Raw genomic sequence first — 28,000 nt, 5'->3', positions numbered from 1 at the left:
TTGTTGTGTGTTTTTGTGACTGCTTTTCCTGGCAACGTCGTCAAATTTGTTTTCTGAATTCGCGGGAAAGTTGCATCTTGTACTCCGACTCCGATATCTGACTGAAAGTCTTAAATCATGTTTTAAACCACCTTTAAACGGCTTTAATTTAATTAGGACCAGACCATTAACCATCTTTTCTACTACCACGAAGTAGAGACATCGCGAATAAGATGTCATGTGGACTATGTCATCTCGGCTCCTTGCGCAGGTCTCCGTGAGTTGGTGAAGTCCCTCACCCACGGAGCTTCATAACTCTTCCAAGAAAATAAATCCATGGAGACGATCATAGACCTCCAGGCCCGGAGCATGAGGGACAATCTTGTCTTTGTGGGAGTTCCGGAGAAATCTGAGGAAGACCTGGAAGAATCTCTGTGGGCCTTCATGGCACGGCAGCGCAAACTCCCAGCGGACGACATCCAAAACATCACCTTTCACTGCGTCAACCGCCTGGGAGCCAAAAAGCCAGAGAACCGAAGACCCATCCATCCATCCATTTTCTATACCGCTTTCATCCTCATTAGGGTCGCGGGGGCATGCTGGAGCCTATCCCAGCTGACTTCGGGCGACAGGCGGGGTACACTCTGGACTGGTCGCCAGCCAATCGCAGGGCACATATAGACCAACAACCATTCACACTCACATTCATACCTATGGACAATTTAGAGTCTCCAATTAACCTAACATGCATGTTTTTGGAATGTGGGAGGAAGTCGGAGTACCCGGAGAAAACCCACACACACACGGGGAGAACATGCAAACTCCACACAGAAATGCCCAGGGGAGAATCAAACCCAGGTCTTCCCGATCTCCAGGCTGTTCCTGTATTGGCCAACGTGCTAACCACTAGACAACCGTGCGGCCCAACCGAAGACCCATTGTTGCAAAATTCGAACATTTTAAGCAGAAGGAACAGGTGAAGAGCCGAGGCCGAGAGATGAAGGGGACGGACTTCAGCATTAACGATCAATTTCCTAGAGAAACCCTCGACAGACGCCAACACGTGTTTCCTGTTCGGAGGAAGTTCATTGACGAGGGGAGCGGAGCTGTCATCACAGTGGATAAACTCTTCATCAATGGACAACTATACGGCGACCGGGAAGCCACGCTATGGTGGTACTAATCATCCTAATATGGTAATTGATCATCTATATTAATCAGGTAACATTTGTCTTTTTCACATCAACATGCCTGCGGTTTGTATATTACAGCGTGCACACCTGTCGCTACTGTCTGCACTCTGCTCCTACATTGCCCCCATTTTTCTCTCTTTTTCATGTCACATTTCCCGCTGTATGCACAGTCCCTCTTTTTTGTCTCCTCTGTCTCACTCTTTCTCCCTGTCTTTTTTCCCCTTCTCCTTCTCTCACATATCGTGTTTGCCAGCTGTCTGTCTTCTTCATCAGCATCTCTCTACACACTCATAAAGTCAAAAAGCAACCAATTCAAACATCGCACACAAGTACACACAAACGCAGGCATCGACACACATGTGGCTCATACGTCTGTTGTAGATATCGACATCACCCCCACTTACTAGCACGCTTATCTCACATATGCACACACCCATAACACATCCTCACTTTAGTTAGTTTGGTTAGTTCAGGATGACCACGTTACAGATTGCTCATGCACAATTTAAGCTTTTATTTTTACTTCACGTTTGCACATGACTACACACATCACCACAAGCTAGTCTAGGATGACCTCACTACAGTTAGTCACTTGGAATGTCAGCGGAGGTGGGTCTACAGAAAAAAGACAAAAAAAATGCTAACCATTTGAAGAACATCCAAGAAGACATTGTCTTATTACAAGAGACTCACATCTCAAAAATCAGCTGTCCATACACGCCTTATATTTGTATCTTCGTCCATTTAGCCATTTTTATGCTTGAAAATGCTTAATTTAGGCCAACAATACGTACAATTTGCTTAAATATGCATTTTTTTTGTACTAATAATTAGCCACATTCAGGCACAAAACAGCAACCATTTGTGGTTTTTAAAAACATTTATTAATTAATATAAATGTTTTTAAAAATGCAGTGTTTGTAGCGAGGGAAGATTCTGTACTTTCACTTCACTTTGAGAAAAATACATTTGTGTTATCATACTCCCCAAACCCCATTGTCGCCATAACTGCAAGCCTTGGATGTTTTGCAAGCTGAAGTAATGGTGGCGGGTCCCCCCCTCCCTCTCTTTTGCCTTTGTTTGTGCAGTGGAGGTGGACATGTGTGCCGAGGCAGTAGGGGTGGGGGTGGGGGATTGGGGGGCTCCAAGGCCAGAGCCTCTATCCTTCCTGTTCGGTTAGCAGAGGCCTCTCACACTTATCAGTTCCAGATCTCACAAGAGAGCACTGACAGGAAGGGGCCTTTTTTTCGTAACACACCAGCCCCCTTTTCCTTTCACAGAATGTGCGTCCCTTACATTTCACAGTGGAAAGCAATTATTCATCAGGTCTTACACACTGACAAACAGCATGGAATGCTTCGTGCCATAGTTCGCATAGAACGAAGTACCACTCGACTAACTTTTTCAGCTCAAGACACAAATTAGGACCCAAAAAAGTATCACACATACAGTAGATAAACTTACATACATGAATTAAATACATTTCCCCATCAAAGAGCTACCATGAGCACGCATATGAGCATCATCCAGGATCATGCTCGGTTGTCCCAAAATCACAAACATCCCTACAATTTATCCAAAAAACATATTTGTACTGTCAGTTAATAAGATAATATCCTCTTTACAGTTTTTCTTTAAGGCTAATTTGACCAGAAACATTCATAAAAATTGATTGCAGGTTTTACATAGCCAATGAGCTAGCATGTTAGCAATTCACAAACATTCACAAACCTCCACAATGTCCCACAAAAAAAATGGTCAATAAGATAATGACCACAAAGCTAGTTATCAAATTTAAAACCGTATTTTTACTTATAGCCTCCTTACCAGACATCAGCTAGCATGGTAGCATAGTATATCCGCAGCTTGATCACAAGCCTCTACAGAAAACATACATTTGTGCAATCAGTCTCAAAAATTGTATCCTAACATTCAGAAAGATGAAATTCCAGGCCTTTGGAAGGCTAACAATCTTGAGTAACCCACGACACGGCTTTGCCACTAACTTGACAACAATGTATACAAAGTTTATTTATATTCATTCTCAAGCCAGCACCTCAAACAACCTCTAGTTCATCATAAGCCAACAATTAACTCCATACAGACGCCCGCCAGATGCCCTGGCATAGCCAAACAGACCACTCACCTGTGTTTCGGCGTCAATCTTTGATTCTTTTGCTTGGAAGACCCCCCCACCCATCTACACTGCGGGAGGAGAGACACCCCCGCACTCTGACGTCTTCTGCTCCTACGAATAAACAAAGTGGGAAAAAAGTAGTTTAAAGTTAAATTCCGTATTCTCATATGTACGTGTGCACAAAAACATGACGATATATGTTTAAAATATAAACCACTCAATCCGACCTTCAAACACGCTTAGAATTTCTGAAAACCAATCATCACGGCGGCCAGAACCTAAAAAATACTTCTTTCTCATGTCACTGCAGCACATCATTTCTGACGAAATCAATACAAAAATACTTCATACTTTAAGTTGGCCAAAAAAATAATAAAAATTGTGAAAATAAAAACAACTATATAAATAAAATGTATTTGGTATAAATAAATTCATTTTATTATTATTATTATTATTATTATTATTATTATTAACCAGTCCAGGGTGTACCCTGCCTCTTGCCCAAAGTCAGCTGGGATAGGCTTCAGCATACCCATACGACCCTAGTGAGGATAATTGGCATACAAGATGGATTATTATTATCATTATTATTATTATTACTAAAATGCATTATATTATGATTAATAGTATTAACATTTTTTATTCCAAATATAACGTTTCTTCCTTCTCATTTTGTGCCACGGCAAAACAAAGTTTCATAGAAATTAAATTTGTTTTAATTCTTTTTTAAAAAAATAATACAATAAAAATGTATAAATTAACTAATAATAATATTAAGAGTAAGAGTAAGAAGAAGAAAAGAAGAGTAAGAACAAGAAGAAGAAGAAGAAGAAGAAGAACAGGAAGAAGAAGTTGAATAAGAAGAATAAGAATACATTTTATTTGTATAGCTTTTCAAGGTAAACAGAGCAGAAGGCACATTGAAATACAACAAACAGGACTAAAAACAAAACAAAGCAGCAACGTTTAAAAAATTAAACATTATATACACATGTAAACAGGTGGGTTTTGAGTTGTTTTTTAAAGGTCAGAAGGTCAGAGCAGGCATGGAATGGTTGGGGCAGTGAATTCCAGAGGGTGGGAGTGGCGATGGAGGAAGCTCTATCTCCCCAAATAAAAAATGAAATTGTTTTTTTTCTTGCATGTAATCAAACAAATGACATTCCTCATGCTTGTTAGAAATGTCTATAAAGACTTGATCCATTTTGTCTCACATATTCATCCTTCATCCAGCCATCTTTTTTTACTACTATTTCCCACTCCAGTTAGGAATATCGCATAAGACGCCAAGCTTGGAAAAAAACATCCGAGTGGATCAGTTTAATGTTTGTGTTGACAGGAAATGTCTAAAAGCTCCTATTAGGAAAACACCAAAAAATAGCAACAACCCCCATGTGTCCTGGCAAGATTGTTTCCCCCATGTGTGAGAAGACAAAGTGTATGGAGGGGCACTAGAACAAGTCGTGGAACGAGGCTCCTTTCTTTAAAAAGCCAGATTCTCTTCAAATACCTCAGCGCTATTCATCAACAGCTTTTCCCGGGCTTTGAGAAATCAATGCGCCTGCACGGCAAAGAGTTTATAATAACATGGCAATGGAGTAAAGGGAGGGAGACTGTAGGGGGGTGAGAGAAAGATTTTTAAAAAAAAAAAAAAAAAAAGCAAAAAAGATCAACTGCAACAGAATTGATTTGTTTAAGCACAATAACACAGCTCAGCAGCGCACCCAGAGAGTGAGTGGCAATGTGAAAACACCAGCTGTAATTGATCAACCGCTGGCAATAAGTACACACATGTGGAAGACGCACACGCTTCTTCGCAAATGATGAGCACACTCAATGATGAAACACTCTCCATTACCCCAGACTATGAAGCCAATTGTGTATATTTAAACTTATATTTAATACATATTTAATGTGCTACTAAAAACTAAAACAAAATATCATTTATAAAGTAGCATTCTTACAGTATTTTCTATTGTGTAAAAGAGCATTTAAGTTTTAACATGTCTTAATGTTGTTTGAAATGGAAATGGAGCCAACAAACTAAGTTTGGTTGTATACTGTGTGCAATGACAATAAGCATTCATCCATTCATCCATCTATATAAAATATAACAACGAAAAAACCTTCTGTCCAATGAATACTGCTAAATCATAATAAATAAAATATTAATAAAACAAATAAATAATAACAAATAAAAAGCACTCACACACGCCACACAAGCACACACTCATAGCACTTTATTTATTTGTAATATTTATTTGTATTAATGTCTCTTCTGTTTTTGTTGCTTAATTTATTGGTATATATGTTTATGTTTCTTATGTTCTTATTCTTTCTTGTGTTTTCTTTCTTTTCTTGGGAGAATGAACAGAATAAGATTTTCATTGCATAGTATAACTGCTGTTTTACCATGCATATCACAATAAAACTCTCTTGAATCTTGAATCTCTTGAATCTTGAATAAATAAATACATTGTGCAAAGCCCCTTAAAGCTACATCTCTTCCAAGCACAGATAAGTAAATAGAAGTATTTGCCACGAGTGCAATGAAAATGCTGTCCGGCCGACTGGCCAGCGCTAGCTAGTTATCTAGTGGCCGGAGCGTTTCGCCGGCAGCCCAAGCCCAAGCTTCCTTTATAAGACACTGTCAACCGATTACTTCTCTCGCGATACCTGATTAATCTAAAATTTATGGCTGATTATTATCGATACAGCATTCTTTTATCGACTATTCGGAATCGTTAGCTCCTCAAACTGGTTATCCAGTCGCATCAGTTTATCATTCACATCCAAAGTTATTAGCCCTTTCTTGTTACTTTATGCCTTTTCCCCTGATTTTTTCCTGTTTTTTGCGTTTTAAAAGAAAGTGTTGCGGGCCAATAAAAAATGATTTTTGTGCCGCAAATGGCCCCAGGGCCGCACTTTGGACATCCCGGTTATATACTACTAGTAGCAATTTTTTTAATTCCTCGATTTATGATATTTTTAGACCTTTATTGAAACAATTACATTTTTATTGATTTCATATTCGAAGACTTTACTTTCACTATTGTTACTACTATTATTAGTAGTATTTTTTTATTGTTATGAGTAATTGGCTGTGTGTATTCCTTAATGTAATAAGAATAATAATGGCTGTTTTGCTGAAATTTAATACATATATTATGTAAATCAAAAATAATAACAAATGTCAAACTACCCCTTACTTACTATATACATGATATATTACTTAACTATATATTTTTAATATCTCAAAATAATGTATTATTATTGCATGTTCACCATAATAGTCAGGTGTATAAAATGCACTAATAATCGCATGCCTTAAAAATGATTAAAAAAATACATATTTTAGAAATAATGCAAAGGCTACACTGCTTGTTTATCAGCCGTGACAGTACCTATGATGCACTGTGCTGTGATGGCTCAGGTTACAGTAGTTGGTGGTCTGTGCCACATATGGGAAAAAAGTCAATGCATCCCAAGACAACTCCGAAATGAGCCAACTCATCAGAAAGCAACATCCTGATGGCGCAAAAATAAAAATGGAAGCTGGGAGTAAATTACGTTTAAAAAAAAAACCAAACATTTGTGCCACTTTAGAGAGGCAGCCACAGAGGTGCATTTATCATTGTTATTATCCTTCGGAGAGGCCCTCACAGGTTTAATTGGGTCCTCATGGAGTCAAAAATCCCTGCTGTGGCTGCAGCGTTCTGCATTAGGGTTTTCCTGGCTGAATGAAGAGCAGTCATCCTGAGAAGAGAAAGTGGTCATGTAATCTCTACTGGCTAGCTGACAATACAGCCTCTCACATGGCTGGAGAAGCTCACCTATTGCACCCACTGAGCAACACATTTGCATTTCAACTGCTAAACACAATAGGGTGAAAATACGTAAGCAAATAAAGCAGGAGGAAAACGAAATAGGCTTTTCAGCATCAATGATGAAGAAAAACAAGCAAACGCTACTACTTGACTTCCCCGTTATCGTCACTCCTTTGACCACGAACACAAGATCTTTTAGAAATTTCTTCAAAAAAATAATCTCAACCCTCCGTTCACCTCCCTAAGAGATGTAGCTCTTCGACTTATCTCCACGCTTTGCTAAAAAGTCGACGCAAAGAGAAGTTGGAGTGCAAACGCTACAAACAAGAATCACAAATTAGTCAGCTGTGATGATTAAATCATTTTGCGGATGGAAACAAGATGTGTTGGGAACTTTGTTAAGAATTCAGTTTCTTTGCTCCCTGGTTTCCCGCTTTAGTCAGAAAGTGGATTTACTTAAATTAGTGACAAATGTACATGTTAAAAAATGATCTTATATTTAACGTAAAACATTTTAGTGGCTATTTTAGTGTGATTTAGAGTGTTATTTATTGCACGATTTATTCATTTTTTATTATTATTAGTTTTTGTTATTTTGTGTTACTATATTTTATTGTTGAGCACACAGCTATCAATCACAAACTCCAACACAAACTTATCTAAAAGTTACTGTAAGTGAGTAACATGTTAGTCTACTTATCATTTTGAGGCACATTTTTGCGAAAACATTCATAATCAGGTCTTCGATAGCCAGTGAGGTAGCATGTCAGCAATCTAAGACCTCACTAGCTATCAAACAATCACAAACTTATCTAAAAACATATTTTTACTGCAAGTTAGTAACATAATAGTCTACTTACAATTTTCTTTGACACTAATTTCAGCGAAAACATTCATAAGCAGGTCTTAGATAGCTGATGAGGCAATCCAAGATCACGTTAGCTATCAATCACAAACTTCAACACAAACTTATGTAAAAACATATTTTTACAATATTTGACAAATCAATTAATCGAACGCTAAAAAACAACTAAGTTGATAATAGACGTGCGCGCATGCGTGTCTGTTTTCCTTGTCTCCCTTTCAGGCTGAATGGCAAGAGGGTTCACTCTGCAGCTGTCTGTACGCGTTGGTGCTACAGTGGAATGAACGGAGAGAGTGAACCCTCCTCTCTTTCAGTCTCTTTGTCTCAGTACGTGGAGGCTGGGCTACTTTGGCTAGAAGCAAGTTAGCCAGGTGAGCAAGCATACACTAACATGAATGAAGGCACAAAAGCGATGTTTTCTGTGGCGGAATGTACAGAATGAACAAAGTGAGCGCATGAACACTGACACTGGGGGAAAAAAAAAAAAAAAACTACAGATGGAAGTGCCACGGGCAGCGGAGCCTTCGTCCCGACAGTCCGTCAGTTTCGCTCACTACATTGCAAAAGAAATGCATCATTTCGGGAAATGTTAGAAATGTTTGACCGTCACAAACAGTAATTCCTGAACTGTATAAGCAAGTGAAAGAAGACATGCTGAAAAACATCAAAAACATCGCATTTTCCACCACAGATATGTTGTCCAGCTCAAATATGACCCCCTACATTAGTTTAATACATAGCTGCCTGTGTGTGTGTTTTTTTATTGGAGTGTTTTTTTCTAAACATTTGTTTTATTTTCATTGAGTTTTTTTGTCTTTTTTGTTTGTTTAATTTATTATGTTGTTTGTTTGTTTAATTTATATAAAAGCTCTTGACATCCAAATTGCAATGTTAAATACTCTTGAAAGTTTATTGCTTTTGATACAATGTACTCTCATTATTATGTCACATAATTAATGGAAAAAATTGTCTCAAAAAATGTTGTCAATGATATCGATTGTCGACAAACATTTGTTATCGTCCAGCAAAATTTGTTATCGTGACAGGCCTAAACAGAAGTCCACTTACAATTTTCTTTGAGACCAATTTCAGTGAAAACATTCATTCTTAGGTCTTATACTGTATAGCCGATGAGGTAACATGTCGATGATCCAAGACCATGCTAGCTATCAAACAATCACAAACGTCAACACAAATTTAACTAAAAACATATTTTTACTGTAAGCTAGTAAAATAATAGTCTACTTATAATTTTATTTGATGCTAATTTCAGCGAAAACATTCATAAACAGGTGTTAGATAGCCGATGGGTTAGCATGTCAATGATCCAAGGCTGAGCTATCTATCAAACAATCAAACTTAAACACAAGTCTAAAAACTTCTTTTACTGTCAGTTAATAATATAATAGCCTCCTTACCAATTTTACCAATTGAGGTTAATTTGAGCGAAGACCGGTCTTCGGTAGCAGATCAGCTAGCATGTTAGCATAGTGTATGAAAACATACATTTGTGCAGTCACTCAAAAATTCTGTGCTAATGCTTCTAAAAATTGGATCACAGGCCTTTTTTGTGTGCAATTTTTTTACCTTTCCGTAGACAAACGTTGACAAATCTAAAATTACTGAACGCTTTTTATTACTGGCTTTACTTATTGAACGCATTCAATACCAAAGATGTATTTATATGTTTTTACAAACCTGAACGCCCGATCCCAAAGACGTATTTATACGTCTTTTACGTTTTTTTGCGCAAGAGGCAAAAAGAGGTGATGACGCAACTGCACACTAATAGATGTCACTTTTAAAGCAGTTCCCTGTTCTTTTTGGGAACTGATATTTTCCTGAAACTTACCTATGTTCTACTGTTGATTACTAAAGATCGGAAAAAGGTAGAAACTAACTTTTTTTTGATGAAAGACGGGTCTAATCTTTCCTTTGGTAGGTTTGATGTTTATTGGGACTGGGACTGAATGAGTTAATAGTTTTTATTATTATTACTTATATTTTTATTATTTCTGTACTATTTTTAAGCAAGCAACAACACATCTTTCATTTTGCAAATGTTTTTTTTCATTTCTATTTTTAAAAGTGAAAGGCACCAAAAATACCAATATTTGGCCCCCTGTCCTCCTTGGGGTACCACCACTAGCGGTATGGCTGGGTACTGTAGAACGTTGGTTTGGAAATACGCACAAACATCCAATTAAAAAAAATTACCTACACCGCCACGAGAGCTACATTTACTCTGCCCGTAGAAATTTGGTGACCTAATAATTTTCCATCTTTGGCAGCCCTATTTGGCTGTAACAGAGGCGGGATGACATCTGTATGAAAGGGAATGTGAGATCCCTACTGTGTTGTAACTGTAAGCAAAGCCACCAGGTAAGTATTTTTTTTATACACCACTCCAATTACCTAATTGCAGGATGCCGTTATGCTGTGTAAAAGGGGACACAGTTGCGGCATTTGCTGGGTTGGTTGGGAGTAAAAGGCAAAGGCCGATAAATGATTCTTAAGTTATTTAGAGGGATCTCTGCAAAAGGAGAAATGATGGCGATGTGAAAGAAAGGAGAAAAGGCGGGGAAGGCGGGGGGCATGTCCTCAGAGGAATCCTATCGGGAGAGAAAATGATTAAAGGCCAAGATGAAGACAATCTGCTGGTGGGAGAGGAAAAGCAGGAGGACATCACAAGGAAAGAGAGAGAGAGAGCTGCCTTTTCCTGCTACTCAACCCTGACCATGCTGGATGAGGCACATTTCCTACATCCGCTCTTTTACAGTGAAATAGCCCTGCAATGCTACCGGGGCCCCCGGGATATTGATTTTCTTTTTCACCACTCCTGCAGCCTTCCTCATCTTTTAGAGTCAATAGAATTTAGAAAATAGGCTTTTGGGAGGTCAAAGCCATAGCAATGCAACTAGAAATGAAAGCAAATGCTCCACTTAACGCATCTATTTGATTATCCTATTACATCGCCGGGTGCATGGGCTTCAGGCGCAAATACAACTCATAACACGATTAATTTACCGCTATTACAACATTGGTTCTGTTGCTGCCGTGTTGGCGTCCTCTGCTCAAGGGTTTTCAACCGGTCTCAACCTGGGACCCAAATTTTCCACTGGTCATTTAGTCGTGACCCACTTTTATTCAAGTCATTTTTATTTGTATTTATTCTTTTACACTTTAATGAAGTCATTTTAATGTATTTTTTATGTTTTACACTTCTACTGAAGTCATTTTTTAAATATATATTTTTAAATTCATGCTTTCATTGATGTGCATACAGACAAATAATGCATAAATTAAAATTAAATATCAAACTTAGAAATAAGAAATAACTTATTACTGTGCAATGAATATATACCATAAAGGAAGATGACTAAAACATTGCTCAATATTTCTTTTGTATATTACATATTTTCAATGTCATATTTCAATTTGACTCGCTGTCTGTGACCCATCAGAATGGATGCGCGACCCACTCTTGGGTCCCGACCCACCAGTTAAGAACCACTGCTCTAGCTAACCAGGTAGCAAAGGACATAGAATGATGAGGAAAAACATCAATAACGAAGAAGGATGAAAACGTAACAAATGAGAAAACAGTCAGCGTAATAATCAATTAGCAAATGCTCACGATCGCGGGTGCGTTGGAGTAGAAGGTGTCCTAATGAGTCCCATTTCCATTAGCCACCCAGCTCGAGGAGAGCTGCTTCTCCCCGCCTAATGACTGCCAGAGTGGATTACTCCATCAAGTCCTCACTTCTCTTTGTTTGTCCCCGGCGTAAATAATAGTCAGCCACTAAACTGCATTCAACAGAGTACTCGAGACGGTGTGAATGAGTGGGATCCTGTGAGTATCCTGCAGTCAACCGCTTGTACACAAACTAATACGGACTCATATGACTGCAGCGCAGCATGGACTGTACCAATCGATATGGGCTCTCTATCTGGTCCCTTGCGAGTGTACACACATAAATATTCGGCAGCAGAAAAGCACACAAGCGAAAATAATTTCTGTCCGTTTTTTTTTAGCAACCTGCTTAGCTCTATTAGTTATTGACATGCTTCCATGGGAAAAATCTGATACAATCGTCCCTCGCCACTTTGAGGTTCAAATTTCACTGCTTCAGTCTATCAGTTTTTCATAAATATATTAATTAATAAGTCATGCGGTTTCATCAGTTGAGTATTATTAGTAAAAGAAATATGCATATTGAAGCAAATTTTATGGATTTTTTGCCTCAACTAAGCAATTTCAAGGATAAAAATGGGTAACTGACCTAAAATACAAACATAAGGCATTCAAAAGACGCATTCTAGGGCACTATGATTTCCGCGTTAATGGAATCGCAGACCGAATTGCGGAATTGGCCAATAAAAACATAATCTCTTCAACGCGGAATTCCACGGATATTGACACTTTGTGAATGAAATGCTATTGTGAGGAGAAGGAACACTTGTGTGGGGAAATATTTCCCCAGCGGACCACTCATTTATAGCAGCATGTCCTCACAAACACTTAACCAGCCCCCTCCCGAAGTAAGTCTGTGAAAACATGCTTAATCAAGCATAACCATGAGCTCACGTACAGCAATGGCCAGGTGTAAACTTTCTGGGTTGGCTTAGTTTAGCAGAGCATGCTAGTGCAGCTGTGTGTGTGTGCCGAAGTTGTGTTTTAGGCAATGTAACCGAGTGTTTTAGGATGCCTATGCCCGCTGACTTGATGCGTGAAATCAAGACAACAGCAAGAGTTACCCAGCTAGCTATCTTACTTAGCAACAGTCAAAATAAAGAGTGGCGCACATCCTGTAACAGTGCTAATAAAATAAGGGTGTCTTCAAAAAGTAGCTTTCATGAACAAAACGATTGCAATTGCATCTGCAACTACTACATCTTTAACCACAAGCATGGATGCGATCGTTTGTTGTGGATTCTGTAGCGATGAAAAGTTTGAAAAATACTGGGCAAAATTGTACCAATGATGTACTGCATCAATAAATGTAAGCATGTTTACATTATTTCACATTCATTCATTTTATTCACTGACACAAGCAAACACACTGGTGATAAAATAAGTTAAAAAAAGAAAAAAACTGAATTAAAAAAAAATTAAAACATAAAAAATAAAATGGAATTTGGGAAAAATAAAGCATATTTCAGCTGTGAATGATATGTAGTATTCTACACTGGTTACTAGGTGTCAGTAATGTTACTGTAATGTTCGGTGAGACACACAAGCACCAGACTTATCGCCAGAACAACAGGCCTTGATTGCAAGCTTGAGTTATCTCACAACAGGCAAATTAGTCCCTAATAAAAAAAACACACAGGAGGCTAAAACCCCACTCTGAACCTGTGACATCACTTTCTGTACGCTCCCCACTCAGCTCCCTTATACACACATGAGAATAAGTCTTATTTATATCTTACATGGCTTATTTACTCTGTCAATATGTGCCCTGTGATTGGCTGACGACCAGTCCAGGGTTGTGTTTTTCCACATGAAACTGAAGTCGAAATGTTTTTAAACCAGTGTGACCGCAGGCAGCCAGAAAGGTCCTTTGAGGACGGCTAACGAGGGCTCACAAGAAAAGACAAGAATTACCCAAGTGCCGACAACGCTGTATAAACCTGGGCGTCTAAATTAGCCATAAAACCAAAAATTACTGTAAATGCTCGAGTGAATACAAGCAAATAACCACCGAGGTCTTAAATTAGCGTCGCTACAAAACAAATTAACAGCTGTTAATTAACCTATGGCTTTACTTCCATTTGAGGTATCATGAGTGGTCAGCATCCAACAGATTTATCTACCTCTGCGTGCACTTTAAAATGTTGCACTGTTGCCGCTGTGTTGCGCCAATATACTTGTTTATAGATGACCATGTGTTCAAAGACAACTATGTTTTTCTTTCCCGTTTCTCCTGCAAGCCAAATCATTATCCATCCATCTTCTACCACTTATCTGAGGTCGGGTCGTGGGGGCAGCAGCCTAAGCAGGGAAGCCCAGGCGAGGCGTTCCCAGGCCAGTTGAGAGACATAGTCTCTCCAACGTGTCCTGGGTCTTCCCCGAGGCCTCCTACCGGTCAGACATGATTGATTTATTGACACTTTATTAATCTCTAAGAGAAATTCACGTTTCGAGCAGCTCTCCAAAAATCACAATAAAGTCATAATAAACAATCAAGGCAAGACAGGCAAGATAAGAAAAGAAAAAGAAAATTAAATACATAAATAAATAATACGCAACGGTTCACTTCCAATTTGTAGTGCAATAATACATAATAATAATAACACATAATAATAATAATTATTATCATTTATGATAAGGTAATAAGTCAAGTCCTGTGTGTGTTTTTATCGCTGCCCTCTGTTGTGTTGAAAAGTCGCATGGTGTGGGGGAGGAATGATATGCTCAGTCTATTGGTTGAGCAGGGCAGTGATAGTAATCTGCCACTGAAACTGCTCTTCTGTCGGGAGATGATGCTCTGCATTGGATGATGCTGGTTGTCCATGATGGAAAGGAGCCTCCTGAGTGTCCTTTACTCTGCCACAGATGTCAGGCTGTCCAGCTCAGTGCCAATGAGCCTGCCTTCAGGCGGGTGGCGTCCTTCTTCTTGACGCTGATCCCCCCGCACACTACTGCATAAAGGAGGGCACTTGCTACCACAGACTGGTAGAAGATCTGTAGCAGCTTCTTACATACGTTGAAGGACGCCAGCCTTCTGAGGAAGCACAGACGGATCTGCCCTTTCCTACATAGAGCATCTATGTTGGCAGTCCATCCAGTTTATCATCAGGGAGGCATTCAGGAGGCAACCTTACCAGATGCCCAAGCCACCTCATCTGGCTCCTCTCAATGCAGAGGAGCAGCAGTTCTACTCGAGTTTCTCCCGTTTCTCACCTTATCTCTAAGGGAGAGCCCAGCAACCCTACGGAGAAAACTCTGGAAAATTTGGGATATGACTGCCTCTGTCCAATTATCCCCTGCCTCCATCTGGTTCAAACACTTCTTTCTACTTGTGGCTCGGCATGATTTCACATGAAAGCACATAATGGGGGAGATGTTGAAAGGAAACCTAAAGGTCAGCTAGTCGTTTAAGAGCTATGCAACTGAATGGGCTAAAGTATAAAGCTAGGAACCTCTTAAAAACGTACAAACACATGTTCAAGGTCTAAACAAAAAAAGAACTTGGTCTCCCACTACACCCTCCAGCTCTACAGAGCAGTGAGAGCCGATAATGTTGTCACTACATCACAAAAACCTTTTCCTCGACCCCTAATTGGTAAAAACTTTGATGGATGGATTCTGTTGCTGAAAAGTGGCATCACCAGCGACAGGACGACACACAGAAACGGTGATGAAATCTGGTGTTTCCACATGACACTGAAACACTCAAAGCGCCCTTCATTATTAATGTCCGGGGATCACGCACCAGCTTCTTTTATCCATCATTTATTTGACTTTCCATTGAGAAACACTTCAGTGCCAAATGTCACTTGCAGCGTCAAACAAGCACCTTAAAAACAAACTTGTGGCGATTGGGGGGAAAAGGTATGCAGTCCCTATCACGCAAAAGTGATTTTTTAATAGTAATATGTGTCCATAGAGCCTGTTTATGAGCAGCACATGTGTTACTGCTCAGTTTTCAGGACTTCATAAAGGAAATACCTCCTCTGACCTGCCCCTGGCTAGATGAGCCCACCCCGTGTATACACCCACCACTTTTGTACACAGCAGGCTTCACTAATCAAAATAAAGCTCTGCCGACAATCCGTCAGTCAGCTACCGGTTGGGGAGCTGTAAGTTTGATCATTTTGTTTTTCTGCAGCGAAACGGCAACCTAGCATGACATTGCTGTGATGTTAGCACTGTAGTGCACATAGCTAGCAAACATGCTAACGTTTGTAACCTCCTGTCCCACTCCTTAATGTTACGGTATATGAAATCTATAATGTAATTCTTTAAGGGTTGTAGGACTGAGTGCTCTTTGCTAAAAAAAGACAAAAAAAACAAGCTTCATGACATCTTAAAATAAGGCTTCCATCAGTTAGTAACAGACATGGAACTGTAAGTTTGATCATGTTTTTCTTCAGCGAACAGCATGTTGCTGCGTTGAAATGTGAGTGTAATGTTAGCACTGTAGCACCCATGGCTATGCTAGTGTTGCTCACGTTTGTTTCCTCCTATCCCACTCTTTATATATGGATATATAGCATCCATTACATAAATGCAGAATGACTGTATACTGTATGTAAAAAGTACACAATAGCGTTTCTTGGAGACACACAGTGGACAAACAGCTCATTTGCATTAAAGCTGCCCAGGTGTTGAGTTGGGCTGACTAAAAGCACTTTTAAGCTGTCTACAATGTAAATTCGAGTGTTTAAGCCGCACCGGTGTATGACCCGTATCCACTAAATTTCGAGGAAAAAACAGATTTGTACAGTACATATATAATCCACAACGGTGTATAAGCCGCATGTGTCCACATCATGAAATGGCATATTGTGGCGACCAGGCAGCTCTTTATTTGACAGGAGCCAATCATTAGCCAATCACGGAAATTGCAGGAGGTCATTACTCAATGTAACAGTCTGACTCACAGTGTCATCTTACAAACAACACTAAACTCATCAGACAGCAACTTAACAGTCTAAAGGTATACTTCATAAATATACAAACATTTACCAATACAAGTTTAAAATAATAAAAAAAAAACATTTAAAAGTTTTCCCATAATGCATTTCATTTGAGCAAAGCCTTTCATTGGAAGACAAGCAGCATAGAAAATGGATGGATGGAGCTGCAATGCTGGCTCTGTACACCAGAGGGAGCCAGAGGAACCCAGAGCCCAGAGGGAGGCTGCCGCCATTGCAGCACCCCAATGAATGAGTTACTCAGGCGCAATGCATTGTGGGAAACTTTAAAAGTTGTTTTTTTTCATTTTAAAGTGATATTGGTACATGTTTGTATGTTTGCCAGGTATACTTTTTGAGTGTTAAGTTGCTGTGTCATGACTTTTGTGTTCTTGGTAAGATGACACCGTGAGTCATACTGTTATATTGTTATACTGTTATACATAATGACTTCCTGTGATTTCCAATGGGTTGACAACCTTGTTGTGAGTGCACTGATAGCTTGTGATTGGCTCCTGCCAAAAAAAGAGCTAAAAAGAACTCACTGAGTCATGAGCAACATTGTATTTAAACAATTCATAGTAGTTCTCAAGCAGCATAGAAAACGGATAGACGGATAGTAGTTCTGAAGTAGATGTGATGAGGTTAGAATGAAACCACACATCAGCCGCACCGCTGTATAAGCCGCAAAGGTTCAAACTTTAGATAGATACTTTAATAATCTCCAAGAGAAATTCACATTTCCAGCACCTCTGCAAAAGTGTCATAATAAACTTAATCACAAAATAAAACAACCAAGGCAAGACAGGAGAGATAAGAAAACCAAGAAAATAGAATAAAAATAACTAAAAAAATAAATACGGACAGAACAGATAAAAAGAAAAAAGTGGCTGCTTAAGGAGTGGAATTTACGGTATTTTAGGCAACTCACTTCCAATACACTACTGTGGGAGCGATATATATTTATAATATTTACAATTGGTGAAAAACACTATAATATGTGACCTATAAGACACCATGTCCTTGCCGCAGCACAGCCAACCATGTCATCCTCCACCACAGGGGATGTATCCCAGAGCAAATTCCTCATTTAGTCTGGGAAAAGCTTCTATACAAATCACAGGTGCGGTGCACATTCAGGACAACATTCAGCCTGCCCCGTTTGCTGCAATTACTCGCTAGCTCAACTCTCCCCACTAGTTTAGACTCTAAAAGAAGCCTCCTCCTGACCCCCCAAACAGGAAATGTTCCAGTTTGCCGCCATGCTCTGGGAACGCCACTAACGCAATTCTTTCACCCCCGGCTTTCAAGTCGGATTTGGGACACACAATGAGGGATTATGTGATCCAGTGGTGGACCGATCAATACTAATCAACGGCAAGTAGACAGAAAATGAATTTTCCACCTCCGAAGCAAAGGTTGAATGAATTAAGAGCCTCCATTCAGCCACTTTCAGCTAAGTGAATACCACCGAGCAGACACAGTCGAAAAACAAAGTCACGGCCGTCTAGACGAGGCATTCCCAAATGCCAGTTCCCCAAGTCACAATCGGAAGGGAAAAGGATTCTCCATTTAGCCACCTTATATGCAAACAAGGTGGAATAAAATCTCAATGACTAATCTTTAGCTCATAAAAGCTATTTACACCATTTTTGTATGGAAGCACAAACAATATTTGTAACATTTGAAAAGAGTTCTTAAAGTCTTAAAGTTTTTGAAAACGTCCACAAACAACGATGGCAGACCTCAGCACTGTTGTTCTTCTCAGACAAAATGTATTAGACTTTTTTCCACGCATAAAACACATTTTAAATGCAAATACTGTATATGACCAGTAAAAGTTAGTATTCGAAAGAAAATAGTTGGCAATGGTTGTCATTTGTGCAATGATTCTGCACAAAGTCAAACTGCCAACTAGAGGCCTGGCATGTAAACTGCAGTGGTTTCAGTCACTACTGATGTCTCACCATGACACTTTTTGTTATGTGTGTTCCTTTTTTTATTTTAGAAGAACAAAGAACAGAAGAACAGAACAAAGCTGTGCTAGTAATGTCTTACGCTTGTTTTTAATATTTTACTTTTTATACGGCAGTGTCATTATAGCTTTAGTTCATCAGGAAGTGACGGGAAGTGACGGTGGGTGTCCCGAGCAGGAGAGCTAGGCTCAGTGCTAGCTGTGAGTTTGGAGAGAGTTGGGAAGTGTGTTTATGTTGGCGTGGATGTAAAGTCCTGCAGTGTTCTCCGCTGTTAATAAAGCCATTAAAGTGCATCGGCGACGTGAGTCTCTCCTTCCCCACAACAAGCGGCATTACAGTATTGACCAGTGCACACCAGGAAATAAACGGTGTCATTTGTAGTGGGGCTTGAAGATGAGGACTTTGATGGATTTGTGGATGAGGATTGATGAAAAATAACGTGAGTACATTCTAAAATACTTCAATTAAGTACAACCAAACTCAGTTTTGCTCCCGCTGCCGCATGCATGCTAGCGTATGTTTTTTTTAATTGTAGCGTCGCTGGGAGCACGTCCTGTTCCCAGCCTACTTTGCGGTAATGTTTTGGTGCAAATGCTCTTAAAGTTACATGTTTGACCAGGAAATAGCAAGCTCAAAAGAAGACGGCTTTTTTATGTGGAACAACTGACAGTTTGTGTGGATCTTGTGAATGATTGTGACTGAGCTAGGACTCAGTAATTAAAGTCTACACACGACGGCGTCATTGATTGAAAAACGAAACTTTTCCTGCATGAAGCTTCTACTTGAGTCGGTAATTTGGCCGCTATATGCGGTCAGATATTGACCAAGGGAGACAAAATGGGTGGCCGCTGGCCGCGTTGGACAGGTGACTGCTATACACAGGGTCTATAACATGTAAATTTGCTGCGGGGGATTTTTCAGTGGCTGCTATAGGCAGGTGGCCGTTCTATAAAGGTGGCCGCTAAGACAGGTTTGACTGTACATTTATAACAAAAAATATCAAAATGTATGCATTAGGCATTATTATGTATGCATTCAATGTTTTGGGGCTTTATATAACATGTTTAATTTCTTTAACCTTAAAAAAAATCTATAAAGTGAAATTCAAATATATACAGCTGTATATATATATATATATATAAACAAAAAAGTATATATTTTTATAAGTAATGAACCAACAAATAAATAACAAAAATATATAAATCTATAATACATTAAATAAATAATCTAAAATCAGTTTTATTTTATTAACGTTTTTTAAATATTCTAAAATTAGATTAAAATAATACAAAAACATAATACACTAAAAATAATATATATATATATATACTAAAAAGAAATAATATAAAAATGAATAAATAATGAACCAGCAAATAATAAATACAAAACTTAAATATATAATCTAAGTAAAATTTTATATTGTATAGACATTAAAAAAAATCTAAAATAAGATTGAAAATACAAAAACATAATACAAAAAAATAATATGTTTATATATAAAAATGAATAAATAATGAATCTGTGTAGGCTCTCAGTCGTACAGGAGTTGTCCATCGAGGGAAAGGCTTGTTGAGACGTCATCTGTACTTCTGTGAAGAAGGTGTCGGACGTTTCGCTCTTCATCCGAAGAGCTTCGTCAGCGAACTAATAAGTGCTGGTAGCCTAGGCCTTAAAATAAATTATGAAACAAGAAAAAAATAATCAAAAAATATATATAACCTACAATAAATACATTAAATAATTAATATCAAAACAAAATACAAATATTACATACAAAAATAAATACATACAAATAAAATATAAATATTACATTAAAAAGTAAGCAAATAGATACACTAATAAATCAGTAATATTAATAGTTGCCATAGGGTGCTCACCCCTGCCTTACAAAGCCTGTTTCTGTGCATGGCTGACTGAAAACAGACACCAGTTATGAAGGCCCATGAATATTGAGTGACCCGACTAAATGAGGCATATCACACGAGACATGTTTAACATCCACCTTTGGCACATTCCTTGTAAAAGCCAACAAGGTGAAGCAGAAGAACACATTTGTTCGTTTGTTTGGAGTGGGGGGGGTCCGGCAACAAGTACCCAGAACAAAGACGATTTTGGGGAGCGACATCACATGGACCTGATTTTCTCTGTGGGATTTAACCTGCTCCATTTTTTTCTACAGGCTGGCATGAAAATAAAAATATGTTGTGCAATATGCTGACATTTAAATTCTTAGAAGGAGAAGAATGAAAAAAAAACATGTTTCCCTCTACGACGGTAATCCCTGCTGGGATCAAAATGTTTGCTCTCTAAATATTTACCCACCCAGAGTCACATCATCACCAGCCGCGAACACACGTACCTGGAGACTTCTTTTCTTTCCTTTCTTGCAGAGTGCTGTGTCCCAGAGGAGACGCAATGAAAGCGCTGCAGAATAGACTCGGAGTGCACGGCACATTTCACCCCAACGAACAATTTTGGGAAAGAGATATTTGCCACAGACAAAATGAGGGGGTTTTAAATGTGACAACAAGAAGCAACTTAATACAGACATGACGCTGATGCTGCTTTGAAAGACCTGCAGTAAAAACGCTTGTCAAAGAGCCTCTACAGCAGGGGTAGGGAACCTATGGCTCTGGAGCCAGATGTGGCTCTTTTGATGACTGCATCTGGCTCTCAGACATTTCTTAACACGATAAAATTGATGTATTTTAATTGTTTTGTTTGCTGACATTTTAAAGTAAAACATGACCAGCATCGCTCCACCCACAGCAACCGTCTGATTGGTTAAGCAAGCCACAGCACGCGTGAGTGGCAGAGACAATCTGAAGCGGACGCTGTCTTCACACACACACACACACACACACACACACACACACGGCTGAGAGGGAAGTTTTCTCATGTGGAGAACGTGACAGCAAACGCACATGTCAAGGTAAACGCAGAAAACTCAGACGCAGAAATTGTATAAACATCCCAGTGCTCTACATCTCCCAACTACTAATGTTCCAGTGAGCAGGAGAATAGCTAAGAGCAGGGTAAACATTAGTGGCGGCTCTGCTAGCTCGTAGTACCTCGTGACATGTCTGTGAATTACTTGAAAGAAGGCTGCTAATAATGTTGACAGTCAAACAGTCCATGATAGTAAAAGCATGTGTGTGATTGAGAGAGGCCGCGTTAAAAAATCACTTGTTTTATTGGAGGGAAGCGCACCAAGGTGGAGGCTGGTTAGCTAGCTTACCATAACATTAGTTCGCCGGTCTGGCTCTAAAGGCTCAGCAGGCTATGTATTAGCAATGGGGAGAGAATGTATGTAATGTGGAGAATAGTGTGTGTTTGCGTGAAAGTCACATGGAAAACTCTACCGCTCACGACTACTACAATAATGTAACGTTAAGAGCGGAGTAAAGAGTGGAGTAAACACAAGCGGCAGCTTTGCTAGCTCGTAGTACCTCCCGATATGTCTGTGAATCACTTGAAACAATGCTGTTGGTAATGTCCATGTGAAACATTCTGTGATTGTAGAAGTCTATGCGTGTGATTGCGAGAGAAATTAAGAAATTAAATTCAGTCTTGCTTTGTTGCAGGGAAGTACGCTAAGATGAAGGCTGAAAAAAATTCAGGGCGCTATTATATAAGCTTTTATTTAAGTTTACAAGAGTTGCTGCTGAGCTTGTTAACTCCCTGTCTGCAGTTTTTGTTGTGTTTGAACTTAAAACAAAGATAGGTTATATATAAATGTTACTTTATTTACTGTTGAAACATATCAGGGAGGTAATTATTTAAGTTTTTATTGAACTTCTGAGAGATGCTTCTGAGTCTAGGAACTCCATGCTCTTCTGGAGCTATTTTTCTATCTGTTTGGTTAAATAAACATGCTTTAGGCAGTTAAACAAAGTTAAGTGTTTGTATTATTCAACATTTTTTTTAAGGTCAATTTTTGCTACAAATGAATATCGACTCCAAATATCAATTATCGGCCTCCTTAACTACTAATAATCGCTATCGGTCGACCACTAATGCAGTAGCCTACCCGGGTTATTGAGAAGTCAAGCAGTAAATGTCCCTCCTTTAATCAAATCGTTAGCTAGCTAATTCTGCAGAGCAAACCCCTTTGACATAGAAGAATAAGGAGTACGGCGCAAAACCATGCAGCACCAGAAGTCGCATTAATGGTGGGAAGTATTTTATTTATCATTGGTTAGCTTCAGTATAACAATGTTAATAAAAAGTGTAAATTAAAGACAATAAATAGATAAAAGACTTATTATACTCTAAAACTGTTGATCTTAATGATGTCAGGGGAGTTGAGAGCACAGTCAACTAAATAATTGAAACCAGGGGTCGCAAACCCGCAGCCCAAGGGCTAATCATGGCCCGTGAAGTCACATTTTGCGGCGCACGACTTGACATCAAAGATTACTGTAAACACGGCCAGCGAGGTCTAAGTTAAACCAATGATACTCATAGGGTGCAAGCATAAGCCACCACTGAAGAGTTGCGACTATGTCACATGGAGAAATGAACAGGGGGGTCACTAGCCAGAACACTACCTACAATCACAGTGCCAACACACAAAAAAATGACAGCACAACATATAACAGGTAAGTAAATACATGTAGGGCAACTACTACTATGGGAAACAATAAACAACTCTACAACATGTAAGTTCAGCAACTTTTTACAAACCAGGAGCCAACATCACTCCCAAATAGGGTTGTGACAAAATATCTATGTATCCAAGTATCACAATATTAAACCTACCTATGGATTATTGGTACCTTTCACCATGTATGCTTTTTAAAATCATTATTATTATTAAAATATAGCCTCTATAAACTTCAATCACCGTTCCTGAGTTGAGTCACCATTTTACATGTCATCTAGGACGAGCTCCTCAACAGAACGGCAGGAAATTGCATGGACCTCACAGAAGAAGAAGATAAACAAATGGCTCGTAGGAAGAAGTGTCTGACAATAATATGACGGGCGTCATGACAGGCATGAACAGATACCTAGTTTGTTCCCACACTCATGGAGAAAACTGTGCCTAGTAAGAAAAGCATGTATTTTTCTATTGAAATGTTGTGTTGTGGACAATTTAACAAGGTTAAATGTCACTTAAAAGGAGTTTCAAATAAGGCCTGATGAGTTAAATATGAATACTGAATGAAATGAATGAACTGACCAAAAGAAGAAAGAGTGAATCAACTGTATTTCACAGGTCCACTACAACTCCCATGACCACCACATACCCGGAAGACAATGACATCACAGACACAGACTGAATTTCTTTTTTGTCTTTATCGAGTCTTTATTTGGGGCTGTTTCTTTGACCAATATCCCTCCTGAGATCTATACAACCTTGGTGACCAACTACAAGAAACATCTGAGCTGTGTGCTTGCCAAGCACTAAGCTAAGTTTTACTTGCGGATCAAACACTTATTTCCATCCATCCATCCATCTACGCCACCTGTCTTCACTAGGGTTGCGGGTATGCTGGAGCCTATCCCAGCTGACTTCGGGCAAGAGGCGGGGTACACCCTGGACTGGTCACAAAAAGACAAACATTTAACCTGCATGTTTCTGAAATGTGGGAGGAAGCCGGAGAACATGCAAACTCCACAGAGATGCCCAATGGAGATTCGATTCCAGATCTTCCCGATCTACTGAATGTGGCCAACATGCTAACCACTAGGCCACAGTGCGGCCCAGATACAAATTCATTGATAACCTTAATTTGATGTTTGATGGGGGTTTTTCTTACATTCTGTGTATGTTGTAACTAACCTACCATAAAAATTCTGGACTTTTCATATCTTACAAAATCAGCAGGGATCAAATACCAATTTCTCCCACTTGATATGACAGGAGTGCTTGGCTGAGGACATCAAACCCAAACAATCATAAAGATGCTGCTGTTAACACCAGCTCACCTTTATTTAAGAAGGCATTCTATTAAAAGTCATCAAAAGGTTCTTAAGTACATTTAGCTTAATTTAATATCAGATGACTAAGTGTAGGTATCACCTCCACCAAAATAACCTCGCCACCGCTCAGAAAGAGAAAGCTTTATCATTCCTAACAATCAGTGTCTGCCTTTTGCAAGGCCGTCTCAGCGGAGGCTGGAGCAGAATTTTTAAAATGTGACTAAAACACAACTGGAAGAAGAAACAGCAGCCTTGGATGCTATTTTATTGTTTTCTAAGGTCAACCTGACAAACGGATTACAATTGCTTTGTTGATAGATTGCTTCTCCAGCTTCTCCAAACTAGCAGTTTCTGCTAGTTTGCTATGAGAGGCGGTTCTACTGAGATCAACTAATTAAAAAAAAAAAATTTGTTCTTAAGGCTGCTGATTCATTCGCAGCTAGTTTGCTGTCGCGGTAGTGGTTGTAACGGATGTCAACTGAGTCTCGGCTAGTTTGCTGGTTAAAGAAGTGGGGGTTGCAAGGGCAGTTGATTCTAAACAGTTTTTCTGGCTCAAAAAGGGCCTGTGAATATTCTCATTCATCCAGGTAATTGTATTCTCAGGGCATTCAATGGATGGCAACTGGACTGCTCAGGTTGTCTTAGAAGACGTTTCGCCTCTCATCCGAGCAGGCTTCATCAGTTCATGCTCAACACAAACACGAGTCAGACTAGATAAACTAGATATGACAGCACTAGTCTGAGAGCTGGGTGCAAGAAAAAAAAATTTTAAAGTATGGTTTGGAGGGCTCTTAATGCGTCTGCTGATTCATTCGCAACTAGTTTGCTGGCTAAAGAAATAGTGGTGTTGATAAAATCTCAACTAGTTTGATGGCTAAAGAAAATATTGTTCTAAAGGCTGGGATTCAATAAAAAGAAGTTTGTTGGTTAAAGAAGCGGTAGTGGTTGTAACGAATATCAGTTTAGTCTCAGCTAGTTTGCTGGCTAGACAAGTGGGAGTTGTAAGCTGATTGTAAACATATTTTCTGGCTCAAGAAGGGTGGTTTCGAGGGCTGTTAATGTGGTCCCCAGTCATCTGCTGATTCATTCGCAACAAGTTTGCTGGCTAAAGAAATAGTGGTGTTGATAAATTCTCAACTAGTTTGCTGACTAAAGAAGGTACTGTTTTAAAGGCTGTGATTCACTATAAGGACGTTTGTTGGCTAAAGATGTGGTAGAGGTTGTAACGAACACCGATTTAGTCTCAGCTACTTTGCTGGCTAAAGAAGCGACAGTTGCAAGAGCAACTGATTCTGTTCAAACTGTTTGTCTAACTAAAGAAGGGTGGTTTTGAGGGCTGTTATTTTGGTCTTAAGTAGTTTACTGGCTAAAAAAAGTTTTCAAGGGCTGTTGATTCCATTTCAGACAGTTAACTGGCTAAAGAAGTGGTTATTAAGACACTTGACTTGGGCCCAGCTAGTTTGCTAGCTTAAAAAGAAGTAGTCCTTAAGGGTGTTGATTCGGTATCAGCTCGTTGCCTACTAAAGAAGTAGTGGTTCTACAGGCTATTGCTTTCGTCTCAGCTGGTTTGCTGGCTATAATAAGAGGTTGTTCTTAAGTCTGTTAATCAGCATCAACTACTGTAGTTGGTTGGCCAAAGAGTAAGTTCACAAGGTTAGCAATTTACTCTTAACTCATTTGCTGGAACAAGATTCTTATGGCTGTCGATTTAGTCTCAACTCGTGAGCTGGCTAAAAAAGAGGTAATGGTTCTAAATGCTGTTAATTCGGTCCCAACTATTTTGATGGCTAATGAAGAGGTAGTGTTAATTGCCTGTCAACTAACTCGTTTGCTGGCTAAAGAAGGGGTGGTAACACAGGCTTTTGAGTCAGAGTCAGCTAGTTTGCCAACTAAAGTAGTAGTTCTTTAGGGCTGTCTATTCAGACTTATCTAGTTTCTGGTTAAAGAAGCAGTGGTTATAAAGGCTGGTGTTCAGTCACAATTAGTTTGCAAGCTAAAGACATGGGTATGAAGCGTACTGATTCATGGTCTGCTATTTTGCTGGCTTAAGAAGTCGGAGTAGGTCTGTTGAGTCAGCTGTAACTACTTGCTGGCTAAAGACGTAGTTGTTTTTAAAGCAGTTGATTCAGTATAACCTACTTTATTTTTCAGTCTGGAGTAGTATGCCTGCTAAAGAAGACGTGCTTCAAGGGATGTTGATTCAGTCCAATGTCCATTCCTCGTCCCAGTCACTCAGAGAAGAGTTGAAAAGTGCACATGAAGGGTCAGAGGAGTTCGTTCACATTTCAGAGCGAGGTGCTAAAAATAAAATCACCCAGACACAATCCACATATTTGATTCTGTGCTCGCGTCTTGTCATGTCGTCTCTCAGGCATGAGGAAGAAAAACTCCATCTCCTACTTTGCACACGTCTCACTACGCTCTTGCTCTCTTTTTCAGCCACATTCGCTAGGATAAAACGACTCTGGTTAAAATGCAAACATGAAATATTCATGCGAGAGGGCTTTCACCCATGAAGCAGTCTCCCACTCCGCCACCCTCCTCCTCATCATCATCCTCATCCTCTTTCTCCTCCAGCTCGGCAGAAAGTGAAAAACTTTTCTTTTTAGGGAGGAGAGATTGTAACTGACAGGTGCTAAATATTAAAGAAGACTCCTCGCCAATATCCACTCAGACCATAATTTACAATAAATGACCATGACAATACAATGGGAAATAATTCATAAAAATATAGTGGGGAGGTGAGAAGTGACATTTATGAAAGACTGGTGTGCTTGTTTTATAATATAAATCTAATATTATAATACTAATAATGGGATTAAAATATTACTTATTTTATTATAGTACAATTATTTTAATATTGCAATTTTTACTTGATTAATATGATGATCATGATTATTAAAAATATGCATTTTTTTGTATTAATAAAATAAAATACATGAAATCTAGTATTATTATTAAGATTAAGAAAAAATTGAAAAAAACAAAAATAAATAAATAATAGTATAACAATGAAATTAAATAGCCAAATATAAGTAACATACAGTATATTATTTTATACTATAATAATACTTACTTTTTAGCCCGCTACTATCGGTATTTTTTTTTTAGTAGGAGTATTATTGTTGAATAACAATTATTTCTATATTATTTCAATACTGAATTCAAATTCAAAAATATAGTTTAACAACTGTAGTAGCAGTATGAAGAAAAAGGGCATAGAAAAATACATATATAAAAATAAATCTAAATATATAAAAAATATATAATAATAAGACGTTATTTAATTGTATTTTTAATTATTATATTAAAATATTAAATGTAAATTTCATTTTTATTATTTCATTATGAAATTATAAGCAAATTCTATTATATATTATCATTAAGCACAAAATGATGATGTTTTAATAATCATCTGCATATGCACAACATTTGGAAGGTGTATGGAAGAT

The 28,000-nt window shown here is 38.7% G+C and overlaps 1 protein-coding gene and 1 long non-coding RNA gene across 5 annotated transcripts in view; one reads left to right on the top strand and one right to left on the bottom strand.

Annotated features, from left to right (window-relative positions):
* The window catches only part of LOC129168513 (zinc finger MIZ domain-containing protein 1-like), a 159,984-nt gene that overhangs the window by 122,521 nt on the left and 9,463 nt on the right, over positions 1 to 28,000 (bottom strand). For 3 of the 4 annotated variants that reach the window (XM_054753878.1, XM_054753896.1, XM_054753905.1), the window contains exon 2: positions 3,319 to 3,420. The gene's annotated coding sequence lies outside the window, so the exon portion shown is untranslated. The remainder of the gene's footprint in view (positions 1 to 3,318; positions 3,421 to 28,000) is intronic. The other variant, XM_054753886.1, reaches the window with a different exon arrangement.
* On the top strand, positions 21,503 to 24,663 carry LOC129168560 (uncharacterized). Its single transcript, XR_008566280.1, has 3 exons — positions 21,503 to 21,552; positions 23,505 to 23,670; positions 23,842 to 24,663. It is a non-coding gene; the product is annotated as an uncharacterized LOC129168560 (long non-coding RNA).

The sequence above is a fragment of the Dunckerocampus dactyliophorus genome, chromosome 2, assembly GCF_027744805.1.
Source record: "Dunckerocampus dactyliophorus isolate RoL2022-P2 chromosome 2, RoL_Ddac_1.1, whole genome shotgun sequence".
In the NCBI taxonomy this organism is placed as follows: Eukaryota; Metazoa; Chordata; class Actinopteri; order Syngnathiformes; family Syngnathidae; genus Dunckerocampus; species Dunckerocampus dactyliophorus.
Note: the sequence above shows the minus strand (reverse complement) of the source record. Positions and strands in the feature narration are given on the sequence as shown.